General features: G+C 34.1%; 1 protein-coding gene and 1 long non-coding RNA gene across 7 annotated transcripts in view; one reads left to right on the top strand and one right to left on the bottom strand.

Moving 5' to 3' along the window:
• Positions 1–18,831, top strand: part of LOC147652965 (uncharacterized) — a 29,783-nt gene extending 10,952 nt beyond the window's left edge. The window contains exon 2 of the long non-coding RNA XR_015286798.1: positions 15,775–18,831. This is a non-coding gene — a long non-coding RNA (uncharacterized LOC147652965). The remainder of the gene's footprint in view (positions 1–15,774) is intronic.
• The window catches only part of PCDH7 (protocadherin 7), a 264,206-nt gene that overhangs the window by 26,234 nt on the left and 217,801 nt on the right, over positions 1–20,171 (bottom strand). The window lies entirely within an intron of this gene.

The raw sequence follows: 20,171 nt of genomic DNA, 5'->3' as shown, positions 1-20,171 counted from the left end.
CCTTTACTGTGTCTGAGCTCCACCATGCTACCACAACAGCTTACATGATAGACAATAGACTTTAACAACTCTTAATTGTCTACCATTGTTCTCTACCAATTGGAAAAAAAGAAAAAAACAAAGCAAATAATAAAAGGAAGGGTAGTGGTAGTTTTGTCACTGGTTAGTCTGAAAGCCTTATTACACTGTTACTATACTGACAGTATAATGGATTTACTATAGAGTTTCATTTATGAAAGTCATGGTATCTGGATGTTATGACATACCTAAAAAATTGATGCATATCTACCTCATTAAAAAACCCAGAAATATTTTTCTTTCAATTCAAATTTCCTTTAGAATTTCCTGTATAAATAAAACACTAATTTTTACCTGTGGACATTAGTGTATGTTTGATTATTTTCAATTTCACTGAGTAAAACATAATCTGCTGCTTAGAGTAAATAAATACAAAATGCAGATTTCCAGCAAATAACAAATTTGGACAGCAAGGCAAAAATCCATTAAAAGCTTTCAATTCATAACTAGCAATTAAGAACTATTTTTCTCAAATAAATAAATGTTCTCCAGACAGTATGCTGAACATTGTCATCTCACATTCATTTTTATCAGTTTCTAGACAAAACAACCCCTCTGCCACAAACACATTTCTGTTGTATTATAGCACATGAAATAATCTGCATTTTAGTCATGATGTTTAGCACTGGATTACATAAACATAAAAAAAACCTCTTTCAAACAGCATTGCAATCAGATTCTCTAAAACCATGTGGGGTAGTGTCATCTGACAGATATGAAATTTAGAACAGGATTCTCTGTTCCTGTACTAAATTAAATCACAAGCAAACATGCTTCACAACCACATTTTAAATGGCTCTCTCTTGTTCTCTACCAACACATATACACACTTCCTATAACCTATTTCTGTGTTTGTTTCTAACTTTTCTCTTCGCTGGCGTATTTTTCGCTTGAGTTGGCACCAGTCAATCAGGACTTTTGTTCTTCAGCTGCTCAAGCGGCAGCGACCAGGGCAGCCACAACAGACACAGTTCTGGCAGCTCCTAATGTGTGCCCCTGCCTTTTATTCAGATGCTATTTACACAGTGTTTACATGTAGACCACGTAGCTTTTATAATGCTCAAAGCTCGGATTTTAAATGGAAAGCTTATTAGGCACAGGAGTCTCTCAAATTAAATCATAGTAAGTAGCTACTTAAAATGCTTTGGAAGATAGAATCCAGAGTAATGCACTTTTATATACAAATAATGCTAGTCTAAAGAAAAAGAGAAAATGGAACAGGAAATGTAATAAATGAGATGGACTGGACACAAGAGTTTTATTGCTACACTATTTGTCTGCCGTAGAAAAAACCCAAATCATTCTTGTCTTAATTTCCTCATGTATAAGTAATTGTGAGCATACAGAACAGATAAAAGCATGAAAGCAATTTCATTAGCTAAATTGCCAAGAAATATATATTGAAAGAGTACAATACATTTCTATTGTTCATTTTTAATTTCTGTCCCAAGAATTCCAGGAAAACAAAGTTGGTCTGTCTTAAATGCCAAGCAGTTTCCTTTCTGTTCCAAATTTTCATCTTTCTTTTTTACTTTTAATCTTTTTAACATGGGATGTAGGAACGTAAAGTTTCAAATCTACATTTTGTCTCAGACATGGAAATTATTTCAGGCTGGGTGAATTTCACCTATAATAACATGGAATTCTGTCTAGGAATTGAACTATGAATTTTATTAACAATATTTCCATTAAAATATTGTGTGTTTCTATAAAATGTTCTGATGAAGATGAATTGAATTTGCATTGTACTGCCTCACAGTTTGTGCTGAACTTATCCTTTAACAATTTCCTCTTTCCTCTTTAGTCTGCTTCACTTCAAGTTCTGTACCAATAATATAAGATTCAGGAAAACATAAACGCCTTATTCTATATTTACATTGCAACTATCTCCTCACTCTTTCTCGTCCAGTATTGAACAGTACTCATTTAAAACAGACATAAGAGCACATCCTGTAAATGTGACCCTGCAACATTACCATGAATCCAAGAAATGTTTGCATCAATGCAATTTTATTCAGAGCAGAATGCTGCTAATTCCATTTCACCATTTCACCATTTCATGCTACCATTTCACTGTGGTCTTAGAGTACAGAGGTCACAAATGTAAGCAAAATAAAAGATATTACAGGATGAGTTTGAAAAATCTTTAGACTGAACTTCAATTTTCTTTACTAAGTTTTGCAATGTTCTTGCAATGTTTATGAATGAAACAGGAAGTGAGAAGGTTGTACAAAGAAGTAAAATCTTTGATCATTACAGATAAATGCAATAAGTTTTTAAATTTCTAAATTTAAAAAAAACAAAAAAGTTCCACTGTGCTTTAAGCCATTTTACATTACTAACATATGATATTTTTGCAACATTTAGGTTTCATAACTGATAGTATTGAAAAAATATTGTCTTAAAATTGAGATTATTAATTGCAGATTAAAATTATTTTCATCATTCCAGAGCATGCAAACATTCCAACCTTCTTTACCGAATTTTATTTTCTGCATATCTTTGTAAGTAAAATAATATCAAATATTCTGGGATGTGCATAAACAATCTTTTAACATTAAACACTTGACTGGTTGAACACTTAAGGGAATGAGGTAAAGTCTATTTGCTGTAACACACATCTCCAGGAGAGGAATGAAAGTATATTAACTTTTTTTTGGTGACATCAGCTGAGATTTTTACATGTGCAATGCAGAGCAATGCTTATGACCACTACTGTAGGAAAACTCTTATTTTACACTACTCTGGAGATGGTGGTTCAAAATCCAGTACATAATTAAATATATGGGATGGTTGTAGCTGAGCAGTTAATGCATGTAAAATTTCCTTTGACAATTCAAGTTTAAAATCACTTTAGTTCTTATAAATCTTGCAAGAGTATAATTGACTTAATGTTTCCTCCAGTACAACTAATTACTTTTATTTCTGATAGCCAGCACTGAAATATCTGGGGAAGACTGGGCTTTTGGTTTGTTGTTTTTTTTCCCCCCTAATCTTTCAGATGTAGCCGTATGTGTAAGTAGTCGATGATCTAAAAGAATGATCTGTTAATTTCAAGTCAATAATTTTTAGTAAAATTCATCTGATAAATTCTGACTCTATGACACTAGGATCATAGGTAAATAAATTATTGTGTTAAGAATGATGTACTTTAGGTCTGGTACACATTAATTTTCTACATGTCATTTAATTAACAGAAAATGGAAAAAGAAGGATATTGTCTTCAAATATAACTTCACATTCTCTATTTGGCTGACCCTAATCCATAGTTAGTTCAACTGAAACTGAGTGACTTCAGATTTCCATACCTTCTTTCTACTGATCATATAAATTAACTTATATTAACATATAACTATAATCTTGAATTCAAAACTAATTTTCCTCTTTCTTTTTTTTTAGAATTTGTCCGGCACTTTGACTACCTATGAATAAATTAGTTTATCTACATGCATTTCAAATCGTTAGTGTTATAGTACGTATATTTAAGTAAATATAAGAAAAAAAAAAAAAATTCAACTTCCAGGTACTTATTTTAGAAAGTTAAAGAAATACACACTTGCCATAAATAAATAAATAACAGCAGGAAAAAAACACAGGTACCAAAAATTTTCAAAAAAACTCCAACAAAAGCTGTGCTGCCTTAGACCAGGGTAGAGTTAATTTTCTTCACAGTAGCTAGAACACGGCTGTGTTTTGGATTTGTGCTGGGAATTCTCTTCATTATCAACAGTTTCCCACAGAAATCCTAAACAGCCCCTTACCAGTTACCCATACCCATGAAGAAAATTATCTCTACCCCAGCTAAAGCCACCACAATAGCACAAAGATGTGCTGTGCTTTGCTGTACCTATTGAACTGTATTTATTTCAGCCCAGGAGCTTTCTCATGTTTCTTGTTCTGATCCTCTCCTCATCCCACTGAGGAGATGAGTGAGTGGCTGTGTGGGGCTCAGCAGCCAGCTGGGGTTAAAACACAACAAAATCAGAGAAAGGACAAGTTTCATATCAAAACAAAGTCACATATAAAACCCTGACATATATTGGTTGTAAATTTAAATAATAATGAAGACATTTTCTTCCTATTGAATTTAATGTGAGTTTTCAAAATAAATAATACTAATTAATACCTGGAAATAATAATAAATTAAATAATAAATAATAATACTAATTAATTGTCCTGATATTTATCAAAATCCCCCAACCATTTAAGCAACAAAGCAAACAAAACAAAGAAAACAATAATATCATTCATTACACAGGACAAATTTTATCAGATACAGATCTTCCTAGAGTCTATATTTATTTATTTTTAAGGTGTTATCTTCTATTTTTTTCAAATAGAGGAGAAAATGTTGCCTGTTCCAACATTTTCTTCAAGTTAGTTTTACACTTTATCCTCTAGAATGAACTGAATTGCTCCCAAACTCTCTTTAAAGTCAGTCATTCTTGTGTTATCAGCAGGATGTGAATGTTTCTCAGACCTGCTGAGTTTTACTTTAGTTTGTCTCTTAAATTATTTACAGATTAGTCTATCCTGTAGTTTTTATTTTCTCCTTTGATAATAAATCTTTTAGCATTCAATCACCTCTTTCTCAAAATGAAAGCTTATTTTTTTGTTTGCAACATTAGATTATAATAGCAGAAAATTCATTCAAGTTGATCAGTAGACTTTGACTGTCAGTCTGTCTCACCATTGCTCCTTCCTGTTCAACTGTGTAACAGGATACAAGCAGAGGAACACTGCAAAACCACCCAACCTTTAATAATTTAACTGATCTGCTGTTCTTCTCCATTGGATAAATTCAGCTTTTTCTGCAACATTTAAAACCCTTTTTAATGTCTAATTAATGATTTTACTAATTCAATTTTTTATGAGTAGCATATGCAAAATCTATATTGAATCTCACTTTCTGCTTGGGATATTCCTAACAACTGCACTCAGGAAAAAACAAAGCTAAACTAAATAAGCCAATGATTTCTCAGATTTTGTATTTGTTGCTATAAAACAGGTTCTGTTTTCATCATAAGGACTAACATCTCAAGCAGTTTCCAATTCTGCTTTGGCAATGTCTTGTCTCTCATCAGCAAAAACCTAGGTAAGCAAAGAAAACTGCCTACTCCAGAGACTTCTCTTATGGTTTTCACCTTTTTCCTATCTCCTTTCCTGTCAGTAAAATAAAATTAAATGAAATTTAAAAAAAACCAAAGAAACCAAAAAAAACCCCAAAAACTAAAACACATAGAAAGGAAAATTCTGGTTTGCAGCAACATGTCAGGAAATATTCTCTGAAGTGTAATGTGAGAAGAGATTCAGAATGCCCCAGCTAATATACTAAACAAATTTAATTTTTCTGATTGGGAATTGGGAACTACCAGTATTCAGAATTTTTTCTTTCTTCTGCATCTTTCAATGTTAACTTTTTTTTAATACATATATTTTAAAAATTATATCTCTTAAAAAGAAGAGGAGTTATTTTCTGCTTATTTGGGTTTTTTTTGTTTGAACTCCTGTAACATGTTTTTGTTACATAACAAAGCAGATTTGCCTCCCTGTGGGTCCTGTAATATCGTTGAGCATTAAGAATGCTGAACACAGAAGGCAGAGGGGAAAACAGGTGTGAGAACTCCAAGCATGTCACGTGGAAGAGCTTTTCCAGTGCCAGTAGAAAGTATTCACTTACAGGAAAAAAACAAGTTAAAAAAAAAATTACCCAGGGATAGTTATCTCTCACGGCTGTACCTTTAAAAACTCAGGTGGCACCGTGAGGAAACCAGTTTTGCTCTCCACACTCTGCAGTGAATGCAGGGAGTGTGCATGATAACATGTCAGACTGGAGTAATACTGTGAACATAATTACACAGTAAAGAACTGGTACCTGCCACTGTCTGTGCTTCATTAAGATGTCTTCATGCCAGATTCCCAATCTAGCTGTCCTGAATATTTCTGGATATCAGTATGTACTAATTAAACCAAAGTAGAAGGAAAAATTGTACACATCCTCATAGTACATCATACCAACTTCATTTCTGAAGCTTATCTCTGATTTTCATTGATTTTCCTAAAATATTACCCTGAAATGGCAGAAAAAAAAGGCAGTGAAGAAATAACAATTCTGAAGTTTCTTCTCTTTAGAATATCAGCAGTAAGGCAACATAAATGCAGATATACTCAGAAATTATGAGTATAAAGGATCAAGTATTGTGAAACTTAAATGGTGCATGTCTAAACTGAAATGTAATGCACATATTCTATTACTGACATGAGTTCAAAAGGTCTGGTGATGAGTGCACACTCCCTTTGAGAACTTGGCAATGAGACCCGAGAGGAGATATCACCATGCTAGTTGGGCAGATCAAAATTATTGGTTACTTTTTCCTTAACTCTGTGAGAAAATCAAGTCATGAATTCAAATGAGTTTCAGGTTTTCCTAAGAAAATCCACTTCAGTGCCACATTTAATTTTACTTTTCTGTACTCTTAGTTTTCAAGGAACAGAACTAAAGTCCATTCCAGATCACTCTTCTTACAGTGCTGTTGTCTTGGCATTTGGTTACTACTGCTTGAACTTTGGGGCATGAGCTATTTTGAAAACAGTAACCTGAGACAATACACAAACTAAAAGTGAAAGCCCAGTCTCCCAGATATGTGAAATAGACAATGGGAGAAGGCTGAATTCAGGGACCATCCATGGGACCTTAATCCTGTAGGCAGGTTGACACACTGCACCAGAGCTTTGAATGCTGCCTTACTAATCAAGCACTTTTTTTTCTTTCTATTGATTGAAATAAAAGAACCAAAGGAGCAAAGTGGTGAAGTAATTGGAGGTGCAAATGTTGAGCCAACCAGAAAACTGCAACCCAGAACTTCAAATGTTAGAAAGGAAAGATCACCACTGCACACAAGCGTAGTTTATCTTTTATATTTTCATCACCATGGAGAATCTCGCTAATTCTTTGTCCCCTCCATCATATTAAAAATCATCTTGTAATCCTTACAATTTACAAAAGCTTTATATGGTGAATTTGATATATCTACCTTAAAATGACAAATCCAGAGAATAATGGACTGAACTTCATCAACAGCTGTCTCCAAAGGGTTAGAAGTATATGTGATAGGATTCTATGTGTCCTGGCTTCTATAAAACAAGCTGCCGAACCAGAGCCTGTACAGCATGGTGACTTTTGCAGTTTACTCCTGCTGTGTCTTCTAAAGGAGAGCATAGAGCATTTGGAAATGTTCATGCATAACACAGCAATAAGATTTCAGTAAAGTGGAGCAGGATAGAGAAACAAAAATAAAGATGTATTTTATAGAAAAACATTCTTATGCTATAAATGCATCACCACTAAAATATTGATTTCCCTTCTGTCCAGGCACACAAAAGAAGCTGATTCATCAAAATGCTATCTGTATACATCCTAGGACCAAATACCAGGTTATTCTTTTATCACACTCACTTGTGCTTTATTTTAAATCCTATTAGATTTTATTCACTACCACTTTTATTCTCCCTTTTCTATACCTTGTAGCAAATGGTTTAATAACATCTTTTAGTAAGATCAAGGCTTTAAAACACAATTTGTACAAATAAGTCTAAAATACATTATCTCATATTTTTTAAAAATAAACATATTTGTAGAGATGTCAATCTAATTGAAATGATGACTTAAAATATTTGCTTTAATAAGAGTATATGTACTGAAAATATACAAAATTTATATTATACATGCTCAGAGGGTCTGTTTTATACATATATCAGATATATATCCATCCACATGGGTGGCAGATATGACAGAATCCACCTGTAGTCTGGATGAATGCCTGCAGACTTCAGCAGTGTGATCTAGGCAGGCATGGGCAGACAACTTCTAGGGAGAATTTGGAAATAATGGAGAGGACTTGGAGTGAATATATAGGTAAATGAGATTACACTGGCCAAGCTACTTCCCTGACCCCTCAAAGGGAATTAATTTCCTAGTTATCTACATATGATTGTATTAATGAGTTCAGATCTGCACCTGGTTTTGCTTTCTTTTAAAAGAAATAAAGCTTTTTGATTTCCAGTGTTGTTTGAGATCATGACTCATAAATGCCTGAATAAACAGTTTCTTGCCAGCACAGATGATTTCTGAAGCCAGTGATACTGCTCTGTTGTTAAAAGCAGAGCAGGAAGAATAATAATGGCTTGCATGAAATGCAGTTCCTCTACTCTCTTGTCCCAAATTCTGAATTGATCTTCCAAGCTCTGTTATCTCCAAGAAATGTTGATATTCATCATATGTAACAAAAAATGGTTACTTTTCCATATTACTATCTCAGAGAGCGTTCCTGGTCTTTTATTGCATCTGTCTTTTTTCCAGCTCCAGTTTGCAGACTCTGCCTGGATATGCAGGTTCTGTGTTAAATGATGCAGACCCTTGTCAGGAGAGGGAGACCAGCACATGGATTAGCATCATGTAGTTCTAACATTTCATTATTCCTACATTGTCCTACAAATGGCACAAAGAGAAATGTTGTAGAATGGACCACATTTCCTACTATTTCTGCCTCCTTTCTCACACAGTACAGGGATGGAATGACAGTCCGTATTAAGCTCTTTCTGAAGCATCCCTTTCATCATACCTCACAGATGGTTAACTTTGGTCTATTCACTTAAAGTGCTTCTTTTACTGTTGCTTTCTCTATAATTTTTGCATGGCATGTAGAAATAAAAAAGGGAAATAAAGATCAGGTTATATTACTTCCAAAATAGATAAATAAAATACAAGAGCAAGTCAATAAAATACAAGTCAATAAAATACAGAACACTAGAAAAATATCCAAAAAACAGGAGTATTTATTATCTTTTGGGATTTCATCCAAAAACCTTTACTCTATTGACCTAAAAAGCTGTACAGTTCCAACACTTTGAGAGTATCAAGGTGCCACGGACTTGAGAACAGGAGTTGTTTTAAATTTCAAGACAAGTAATAGAGATAGATACAGATACTCCATGTAAAGGGATTTTACTTTTTGTCCTGCTGATTTTAATGATAGGAGGAAAGTTTGAGAAGCTGTTTTACTACTGTGTATAAAATGAATAAACTAAATGAGTCAGTTTTTTTTTTTCCTTTCTGGTGCTTATGGGATCTCTGTAAAAATTAATAGATCAAATCACATTTGATAAACTCCTCTCAAGAGTATAATCTCTTTCCTGCTTACAAAATAACATATGTTCGCTTTGCTTGACGCTGCATGTAGAAGATAACATACTGTAATGTAAAATTTGGACCAATATGCCTCATGTGTTTAACAAAAACACATAGAAAATAAAAAATATTAAGAAAAATTTTTGGTGGAAAGGCTGGTATTAATGATGTAATTTTCTTCCTTTTCTACTGGCACAAACTCCAGCTCCATTGACTTAAATGCCCTATTTTTAACTTTTGCCCAGACAAAAATAAAATCAGGAAATGATTAATTATAGCTGCAACAAAGAGTTATCAGGCACCACTTTTGGCATAATGAGGTCTCTGTTCCATTAGTGTAAACCAGTTACACTTTTTTCTTCATTCCAGATAAAGATCTGGATAAAGAGCAAACTGTAAATTGAAATCTAAAGTGTATTGCTCATAGATAATATCAGTAGTAAGCAAAATGTTTAGTGCTAGGAAGTTAGTGACTGTAAGTGTTCTTCCCATGACCTGCTACCTTAAAATATTACTGTTTAGAAATGCCACCCTGTGGTTTTTACTCCAGGTTTTTCACTTCATTCTCTGTACTCTTTAACAATGTTAATTTAATGGTAAATGGTAATGGTAATGGCAAATACTCATATAGAAAGCTAACAAGCAAACACACATCTCCTTTTCCTGAAGGGAATATTTTATGTCCAGTGAACTGTCAGCCTGTTCAACAGTGAAGTAAAACTATTTTAAATAATAAAAGGTTATGAATAATCAAAATTTTCTTAAAGAGGAAAAGAAGACACTTATGGATGTTTCCAAATTCATAGAATAAAGAGCTTTAATTATACTACAAACTCTTAATATCAAATAGTGTATAAACTGAATAGGGGTATGTCAACCATATAAAAACAAAACCTTGCTGTCATAATATTATAACTTATGTACACACAGATATAAATCATGGCATATTTCAAAACATTAGCAGTTGAGAGGTTGATTTACTAGTAATTATGGCAGCAAAAATTTGCATTTTGAAAATCTGAAGACTTTCATGACAATTTGGTGACCTAAGTGAAACAAACCTTCTGTTTGCAAATGTGTCAGTGTTCTGTGATACAGAAAAATTTGGCCTCCCTATGCCAACAGTTTTGAATTCACTGGAATCTTAAAAACAGAGCTAATACAGCACTGAGCCATACTAAGAAGCCATACTGAGGAATGAGGTGTGTTAGCCTGGAGATGACTCCACACCTGACACTGATGGCAGATACTGAGACTGCCCTAGAGCAGAAACACATTCTGCCTGCTCTGAGCAAACTCAAACTTTCCCACTGGCTCTCACCAGCCAAACTCCTGCCCACCGTGCTGCAAGTTATCATCTGGAACTAACATTCAATGATTTCTTTCCTTCAGCACATAGAAGAGTTCCTATTGATCCTGAGTTTAAAGGTTTTCCTACCAGTAACCATCTTAATATTCTACAGTCAATATTACGTCAGCATTTATCCTACAAAGAGAAAGCATTACAACTAAGATTAGTCTGAAATCTTTCATTATCTCTAATGAAAATAAATAAGCTTGTGGTGACAACGTGTTTTGAATTTTGGAGAAAGCGTAAAATAACAAAAACTTTTGCAGAACTTTTGTTCCAAAACATGAAGAACATTGCCTTTTAGCTACAGTTTCAGCTCTATATAAGTTCAGTATCAAGAAGCAGATCTTTGTGTCATGAAGAACATTTCCCAAAACTAACTTTATACATAAGGACATAAATTGCCTCATAACTACTCTGCTGAAGTTTTGCCCATAAATGGTAATTTCTGTAGTTTGAGCTCTGCAGCTCTTCTAGATTGTGCAGCTCACCAAAATTTTCACCATAGGAAGCATCCTCTATTATTGCACGAGTAGATTCTAAAAAAAATAACCCATATAGAATCAGTAAGATATTTTTAGTTATTTATCCCCTCTCCCCTCATTCAGGTACAAAAAAACGTAAGTTGAAAAAGGTAGAGATGGACTTTTTTTCAGCTCAGTGTCATGGATTATCAATGTTCCTGACCTGAAATTTACAAGAAAGGTTTTATCCTTCCTCCCCAACAGAGTAATTTTCATTTTATCTGTGAACAGCTTTATATGAACTATGTTTGGCAGCTCTTAGATAAAAAGTACCTTCGTGCTTTGTATAAATAAAACTTTTGTTTACCTTGAATTTTAAAGAATTACATTTTTAACCAATACATACATATTCTGCAATGTCAAAATTGTTCAAAGATTATTCTTCTTGTTACAAGAGAGAAATGACCTAGCTGCATTTTTATTATAAATTGTTTGGTTTAATTTCTAGAATCTTTAATATGGAGCATACTTGACTTTCCCGAGTCATCTAGTTCTAGCGTAATTTTATAATTGGAGTATTTTTTCTAATATAAACAGTAAATACCTCATATTTCAAATCAGAACTCTTCTGTTGTGGGTTTGCATGGTTGAAAGTTCTTGTCTCTTAAGTGACCTCTCACTTCTCTAGACTAGAATAAACCCATTTATTTCCATTGTCTGCTCTTGTATTATATTTCTAAGTGTTCTGAGCTTGCTGTTCTTCCCCAAATTCTGTTTTACTTAACAACTTTCTTAAAAAAAATAACACAAAAATGATGACACCTTACTTGATCTACTAATACAAATGGATTGGAAGAATTACATCATACATCTTATAGAAAATCTTTTTACACATACCTTTACAATATTTTTTGTTGTTTTCTTTGGGGTTTCTTTTGTTCCCAAAATTACTTCAATTTCTACTCCTTTCTTATATTATCAGATATTTAATAATAGTACAGACTTCATTAATTCTACTTTTTAGTGAAATAGCTTATCAAGTCCAGATTCAGGACAAATCTCTCTAGATTATTACACTAAAACTTCAGAAGGAGGAGGAGGAAAGGGAGGTGTTTGCTATTCACAGTGTTTGCCTTCTGGAGCAACTGCTACATGTGCTGAAGCTCTGCTTCCCTGAATATCATTCACTGAAGTAGAGAATGAACTTTCTTTCCTTTCTGCTTAAGTGCATGCAAACTTCCACTTTTTCTTGGTTAAACTGCTTTATCTCAACCTGAGTTGCTTTCCATCTTATTTTCTCTCCCCTGTGCAGCTGGAAGGGGAGTGGTAGAGTGGTTTAGTGGGCACCTGGTGTCCAGCCAAGGTCGTCCTACTGCACCTTGAAGAAGTAGAAGTACTTAACAGCCTTCACCCTCATTATGAGTTTTACATTTCTCTAGTTATTTGGTAGTGCTTTCAGCAATGGAAAAGGCAGTGGTCTCTGAATAATTATTTATTTTTACTAAAAATCAAACTGCAAGATGGGAAGAACCTTTTTGAAAGAAACAAAATAGATAGTTTAATCCTTTTGGAGGTCTAAATGCTCCTGATACTTCGTGGGCTGCTGGCTGCACAGATGAGATTAATTTTGGATGACGAAGATCTAGTCCTAGTTTCTACATTCCAATTTACAATTAAAGAAGGAAAGTAGAAAAGAGTAATTGTATAAACAATTACCATTATAAGTTAGAGCTGCCCTCTACTTTCTTCAACAATTCTTTAAATATGGAACTGGAATAACTTCCACTGCTTTAGTGTTTGTCAAAGGTCATCTAGCTCAGGAAACGGAGGTTTAAAAATGGCAAAAAAATCTCTCTCTTTATTCAGGCTAAAAGATCACATAGCATAGCTCAAAGGCCACTTGGGATGAGATCCCCAAAACTCCTTTTTCTAATTCTAATGATCATGATTATTATTAATATCTTGTACGTGTCAGAAATCCAAATAATTAATTTAGAGGTAAGTTGTAAAATCCTTAACAGATCCAGCAGAATTTATATACAGTTCAATTGCATCAATAAGGTAATTTGCTTTCCAAAAAGGAGCTTTTTGCTTCTATCTTAATGCTTCCCTACTCTGTTGTGATAGTGTTGCAAAAAAGATTGCTTCCCCTGCTGTTTGGGGAAATGTATCTATAATGTCTTGATCCAAGCATTTCATATTCAACAGATGGTAATCTTGGCTGTACATTCTTTCTGGTTTCTCTGAGACTGAGTGCTTAATACCCCTTTCTCTGCCAATCACTTCCTAACTAGCAAACGAATTCTGATCAGACAGGTACCATTCCTGGTGTTCTCACTCACCTTTAGTGAACACTGACACCTTCAGACATAATTCTGAGATGTGTACTTTAGATCTACCAGCTGAAGGAGGAAGACTGTTACTCTGTTCTTTAAACCTGAATACAGGCAGGGAAGAAGAGAGGTCTAAGTTTCTAAAGAATTAATATTTATTTCTTTGTCAGAACATGTTCACAACCTGTACTACAGGTTGAAAAGCTTCCCCCTCGGCCAGCTGATCTTTTAAACCAAAAGACAAAATCACATTGTAGAGAAAATTTTTTCCTGTGAAACTTAGTTTAATTCCTGAATACGAAGAACATGGAGGAATGAATCTATGGGCTTTCTGTAACAGTAATTCAAATTTTGGTGGGGTTTCTTTTTTTTTTAAGTTTTTTTTTTCTTCTTATTTAACTGACTACTACCTAGATGGAGAAAGAAAAAAAAATATGATTGTACACTTTTAAACAGCACAAAAAATACTACTCTAAACCATATTATCCAGAGAGATTTCTCGAACAAAGTTTGTCAGTATCTTGTTTACATTGATGCTTGCTTTTTCTTTTAGATTCTTGAGCAAGGTTATTTTCAAATAAGGTGGGAATGACAACAGTTATTGTCCCATTTATCTTTTGTCTATACAGGAAGCAGTGAGGCAGAGCATAATATGCTCATATTGATGACCATATCAAGGTGGACTTTCTTGTGGTTGCTGTTATTCTAGGATTTTGTTTGTTTGTTTTTTGTTAGGTTTTGGGTTGCTTTCTTTATTTATTGGAGTTATTTGGTTTTGTATTTTTTTGTTTTTTATATTATTCATGCCAGTGGTAAAATCAATCCGGCAAAGTGAGGGCAAAGACAAAAATGTTAGCCTCTGTGTCAGAAACAAACCTGTTTGGTTAACATTTCTAAAGCCACATTATGATTAAAAGCAACTCGTGTACATGCTTGTAGTTTATCAATAATGTAGGGGCATCTCATAAAATCCATAAGGAAACACCTCTTTACAGAGATAAATGATTTAATGAACAAATATATGTGAGACATACTATCTGAGGACAAATATCATCCTAGCACTGTTTCCTGATGTCATTTTGTCAGATTGTTTGTAAATCGTGGGAAAAATTAAAAATAATTTTATGATTAATTATATATTATAACAACTACAATTGTAAAATTATTACCCTTATTAATGATATATAATACTTTAAGAAACATTATTGTCATACCTCCTTGGATATTTGTGTTCTTCCTTGCTGACTAAGAAGAGTAAATTTACTTTTGCTTTGTCAAACCAGGGATCCAGTAAACTAAAAAAATTGTAATCACAATAGTGGATATAGAATGGGGATATGAAAACACTGAACACTTGGTTTACAGAGAAGGAATTATTTTTTCTTTTTCTTTTTTTTTTTCCTTGCAATATATGTTGTAGTGTATTCTTCTATTTAGGTTAAGTCCTATGGTAGTAAATCTACTTTCCAACATAATGAACTTTACTATCATCATTAACTAGCATTATTCCATGCACAATCACTATTACTTAGCGTTCATTATTCAGATTTCTAGTAATGAATCAGCTTTATGAAAAATCTGCAAAACCAGTGTGCTCCATATTGTAAAATCTCATTAAAGATCTAAACAGGACAAATCTAGAGGTTTTGGAGACACTGGAATTTTTTTACAGGCATATTACAGATTATAAAAGTCTGAAATTTGGAGCACTATCACTTAAGACTCTACAGAAGCCACTCTTTATATCTATTAACATCTAGATAAGACAATCTCTATATTAATCACTTAATTTCTTTGGGTTTTCCCACTGACAGTTTGAAATTTTGCTTACTTCAGGAAAAAATTCTCATTCATAAGTTTCAACTGAAATTTTTTATTCACCATGGAAGAAAATTCACAAGGATAATTTATGGTTTAAGGATATATTTTCTTATTGTTTTACATATCGTATAATTCCGATGAGATGTTAAGTATCATCATCATCATCATCCCTAAGGCATTTTACATCATTATTCAGGTATGCAAAAATAGAGCATTTCAAACTGTGCAGCTTGCCAGCTTCTATTAGAACTCATGGCATTTGAGTTTCAGCTCTTGTTTAGTGAATATTTCAGAACTCAGTTTTTGGATTCATTATTTTTAGACTTTCCAGCTAGAAACCTGAAGTCTTCTCATTTACATTCTTGCCTAAAAGGTTTTAAACTCAATACTATTGTTACCTACTGTGATTTTCATTATTGGCAAGATGTTTTGGCATCTCCCCATTTGAAAACTCTAATAATGGATTAATTAATATAATCAGAACTGGATTTTTGACAAATTCTAGAGGTTTGTCTTCAAATAATTTTCTCACTTTTTCAGTAACCTGGAGGATGTGAGTGGAGTGCACAGTTATCAAGTCTGCCGATGAAATCCAACCATGGAACCAGTTAACATGCTTGAGGGCAGGACGGCCGTTCAGAGGGATGCAGGCAGACCGGAGGAGCCAGCCAGGAGGAACCATATGAAAGTCAAAATAAAAGGATGCTTAGTGTGTGAGCTGGGAAGGAAGAGCCCCTGAGTTGATACAGGCTGGGACTTGATAGGCTGGGGCGGAGCAGCTTTGGAGCAGCTCTGCTGAGAAGGACTTGCAGGTGCTTGTGGATGGCAAGGTGGGGGTGAGCCAGCAGTGTGTCCTGGCTGCACAGTGAAGTGCAAGAGCATCTTGGGCTGTACCAAGAGCAGCACAGCCATAGGAGTGATTAGCACCTCTCCTCAGCCCTCGTGAGACTGGAGTCTGGGGTCAGTTTTGGATCCCTTGCTCAATATGAGACACTGGCAAACTGAAGTGAGCTCTAGCTTGGGGCACTTGACCTGTGCTGAGAGACTGAGGAAGCCAGGAATTTTGGAGGTCCTAGCAGCAGCCCCCAAGTACTTATGAGGAGGTAATGAAAACATGAGAGTCAGACAGCTAACAAAGATGGAGGGAGGGCAAGGGATAATGGCCAGAATTTGGAACGAGACAGAATCCACCACAATATAAGTAGACACCTCTGGACCCCAAGGAGAGTCAAAGAGTGGGCAGGCTGTAGGGAGAAGTTACACAGTCTTTGTCCTTGAGAGTTTTCAAGACCAGACTTGGTCTTTGACATACAGACCTAAATAACATATCTGACCTCATAACTGGATCTGCTTTGAGCCAGACGCTGGACTAGAGATATCTTGAGGTTTCTTTCAATCTGAATTATTGTATGATCTCATGATACAAAATAAAGCATGCTGATACACACGTATGACCTTCAACTGATAAAAACCATCTCATTTGATCAAAGAGAGAGAAATAATTGTCTCAGTAGTGATTCTTTGTACAAATCCATTAGGAAGCTTGCAGTATCATTGCGTTTGGGAATATTAATGCATACACAAAAAGTGTCATTATTGTACATTTAAAGCCCCTGTATAATGAAGAAGATAATTTGCCTTTCCATTATTTTTTGCTCATTTCTCACTATCCTTAGAATTACTGAGGTTGTTTGGGTTGTTATAACAAAGGGAAGATTAGACTCTAGAAACTAGTGTCAGTGTAACTTGCTGAGATAATGCCCTGTTTTATTATATTTGGTTGCCTACAAAATATTTGATTAAATGATTACTTGTACTAAAACTTTCTACACCATAGGGACTTGGCATAGTGAATAATAACAGAAAACACAAATGTGATATCTGTTAATCATATTAAAAATAATTAAACACCCTCTATTTTTCTTCCTGTTATAGAGGCAAAGATTAAGTCCAGAGACCTCCCTTTAACTTCTGGCTGTACCATGGACTGAGCTTTGATCTGGCAAACCTCGGTATCCGAGTAACTGGATTGCTTAGACTGTGAAATAAATCTTTTCAATTCAACATGTAGAGCACTTATTGGAGCAAGAAGTAATTTATGAATGTTATTCTAAGAACATTTTTAAAAGTTTATTTCATTCCAACAAAATATTTGGAATGCAGAATATCTAGATTAGGTTAAATTATGAATTTATCTTGCTTAATGTTTTCACCATGAAGAATAAAAAATATCAGTGATTACATATTTATGTGTTCATTTTCTTTTACTCATAAAAGAAATTTTCCTATTTATCAGAACATGACATATTTTCCATTCATCTGTTTCCTTTTCTTACACTAATGAGTAAAAAGCTAGTTAAACAAAATACAAAAATAAGCCCTCTAGAGAAATACTTTTCCTGCAAGAGGTTAATATCCTATATTCCAGACACAAAGGTAATTATTTCATATTAACACCTGGAGAGAACTTACAACAGGAAGATATTAAAAAGATCTTAAGTTTCCAGAAAATTGGTGCATTTCATGACTATTTTCAAAGTAGGTATCATCATTAACAGAGTAAATATATTAATACCTTACTTTGTTTTTTCTCTCTAAATTGTCTGATAGACTGGGTCCATCAAAGTATCACAAGATTTAAAATAACATTTTATGCAGCTAAAAAGCAAAAACAAAACAGGAACAAAGTTTGAATCAGTACAACTTTTTATGCATCCATGCTGAAAATTTTGTTTTTCATTTTAAATTCTCCCATCTGCTTTACTAACATTTGTACATACACACGCTAATTAATCACGCAATAACTAGGACATTTTTTGTATTTTCTGCTTTAAAGGTTTTAATAAACCATCTGAAAGCTATCTAGAAAGGTATTAAATCACTTGTATAAATAAATGTACTTTCCGGACAGAAAAGCAGGATACTAAATGCAGGATAGGAAATATCCTAGGAAATATCTCAGAATATAATAGTATTTAAATAAATACAAAGTATACAAAAAAATTATAGTTGTCTTTCATAGACCTCTACATTTTTTTATACTCAGCTTTAAATCATGAACTCTAAAAAGCCCCTTGCTTGGCTCTTAGCTAGCCTAAGAAGTCAGTAGGTAGTCAAGTGGTCAAGAGCAACACAATCTTGAGATCTCCTCCTGTTCCTAAAGTGACAGGCCTCAAGATAAACAGCTGGAGGTCTAGCTGAGGTTTAATCCATACATTTCAAACATTCCCTATAGCAACAACAAAGCACAATCAAGGCATTTTCAGAGCACATCTGCAGCTAAAAAAAGTGATGGTGGCACTGTGCACATTTCCCTGTTCAATTCAGTATTTTCAATGGTTATTAATACCACTGTAAAACCACATTCAATTACATCTTCTGCTCAAAACACAACCCTGTTTTCCAGTCTTCAGCTATTCTGAACTTAGTGTTTGTGCACTTACTCATATTCCTACCTGATGAACGTTCTGTATTACATAAAAAAATATTCATTGTTTTCCTCCCCTGGCCCTCATGGGAATAAATGTATGCCTCTGTGGCTTACTACTGAAGATATCCTTGTTCTTATGAAAAATAATAAAATACATATTGAAATTGGGCTTGAAGCAGAAGTTCGTTTTGTTGTTTGTTTTTTTTTTTGCCCTCACAGTAAGAATTCTGGGCTACAATGACATGTGATATAGCTCCAGTACTCAATCCCATGAATTATTCTCAGCCATATAGTAAGGTTGCAGCAGAAGAAATTGCACTATTCCCTATAAGTGTACTCTGTAACCAGACTGCTAGCTATGCTCCCAAGGACTAAAGGACTATTGTAAAGCCACAAAGGCAGAAAGAGGAAGTCAATTCATGCCATCAGTATTCCAAAAGCTGTAATAGGAAAATGAAATGCCTTCTCCTTTCACCATATTCTAAAAATGATAAAAAATGCACAAGATGGTTGCCTTGAACAATGACCTTGCAGAAGGCAAGGCATTCAAGCCTTTGAACACTTATTAGAGACATGTATCTCAATCTTATGTCTCCCTAACCTGAGTAATTCAAGCACAATTCCTGTTACTGGAAATGGATTGAAACGATCACTTTTTGGGAAACTTCATGTTTCCTGTTACAGGAGCAGTAGGTTTCCTCTGCAACAAGCTACATAAAAGGTAAGGAGCTATACTCTAGCCTAAATATCTCATTTTATCTATCCCCATGTTTTAATTGAAGCGGAACCAGGGTATTTAATGAAATTGTATGACCTTCTTATATATTTAGGAATATGATAGAACACAAACATGAAGAGTATTCCTTCAGTTCATTAGGGATTGCAGAAAAAAGGAAAATCACAGCAACATCAGTAAAAGCTCATCTAAAACAGTCAAGCTCATACAACTTGCACTAGATGGAAAATAAGAATGGAAGAAAAAGCACAAGACTAACTCAGGCTGACACTACAGATCATTAATAATTTTGGAGCAAAAATGAATAGTGAGTTCAGTAACTGGAACAGAGACTCCTTTTAGACTCATCTGCTGGCTGGGGAGCTGGAGAGTAAGGCACAGTCATTCCCAATTAAATGCATGACAAATATTTAGAATCATTTGAAGTGTTTTGAAGGCACAGTTTTTCTTCTAACCAGGCCACAAGATCAAGTCTCTTCCAAACAGACAGTTTAGAAACTCCTTAATTTCATCTGAATTAAGACCATTCTATGCCACTGAATTTCATTCTGAAAAGGTTTTGTTTGTAAAATAACTTTGGAATATTTTTTCATATGCCACCTCTTTCATTTTATTCTTGCAATCAGGAAGAGAAAAAAAAGATAGAGTTAAAAGAATACATTTTCCTTAACCTCAAGAAAGTTTCAAATCTATATTTGGTTTCAAAAGAAATAGTTGGTTTGTATTTTTTTTTATCTTAACTAAATCAATTTTCTGATTCTTGTAATGAAT

Source organism: Cyanistes caeruleus, chromosome 5 (assembly GCF_971803275.1).
Source record: "Cyanistes caeruleus chromosome 5, bCyaCae1.hap1.1, whole genome shotgun sequence".
Lineage (NCBI taxonomy): Eukaryota > Metazoa > Chordata > Aves > Passeriformes > Paridae > Cyanistes > Cyanistes caeruleus.
Note: the sequence above shows the minus strand (reverse complement) of the source record. Positions and strands in the feature narration are given on the sequence as shown.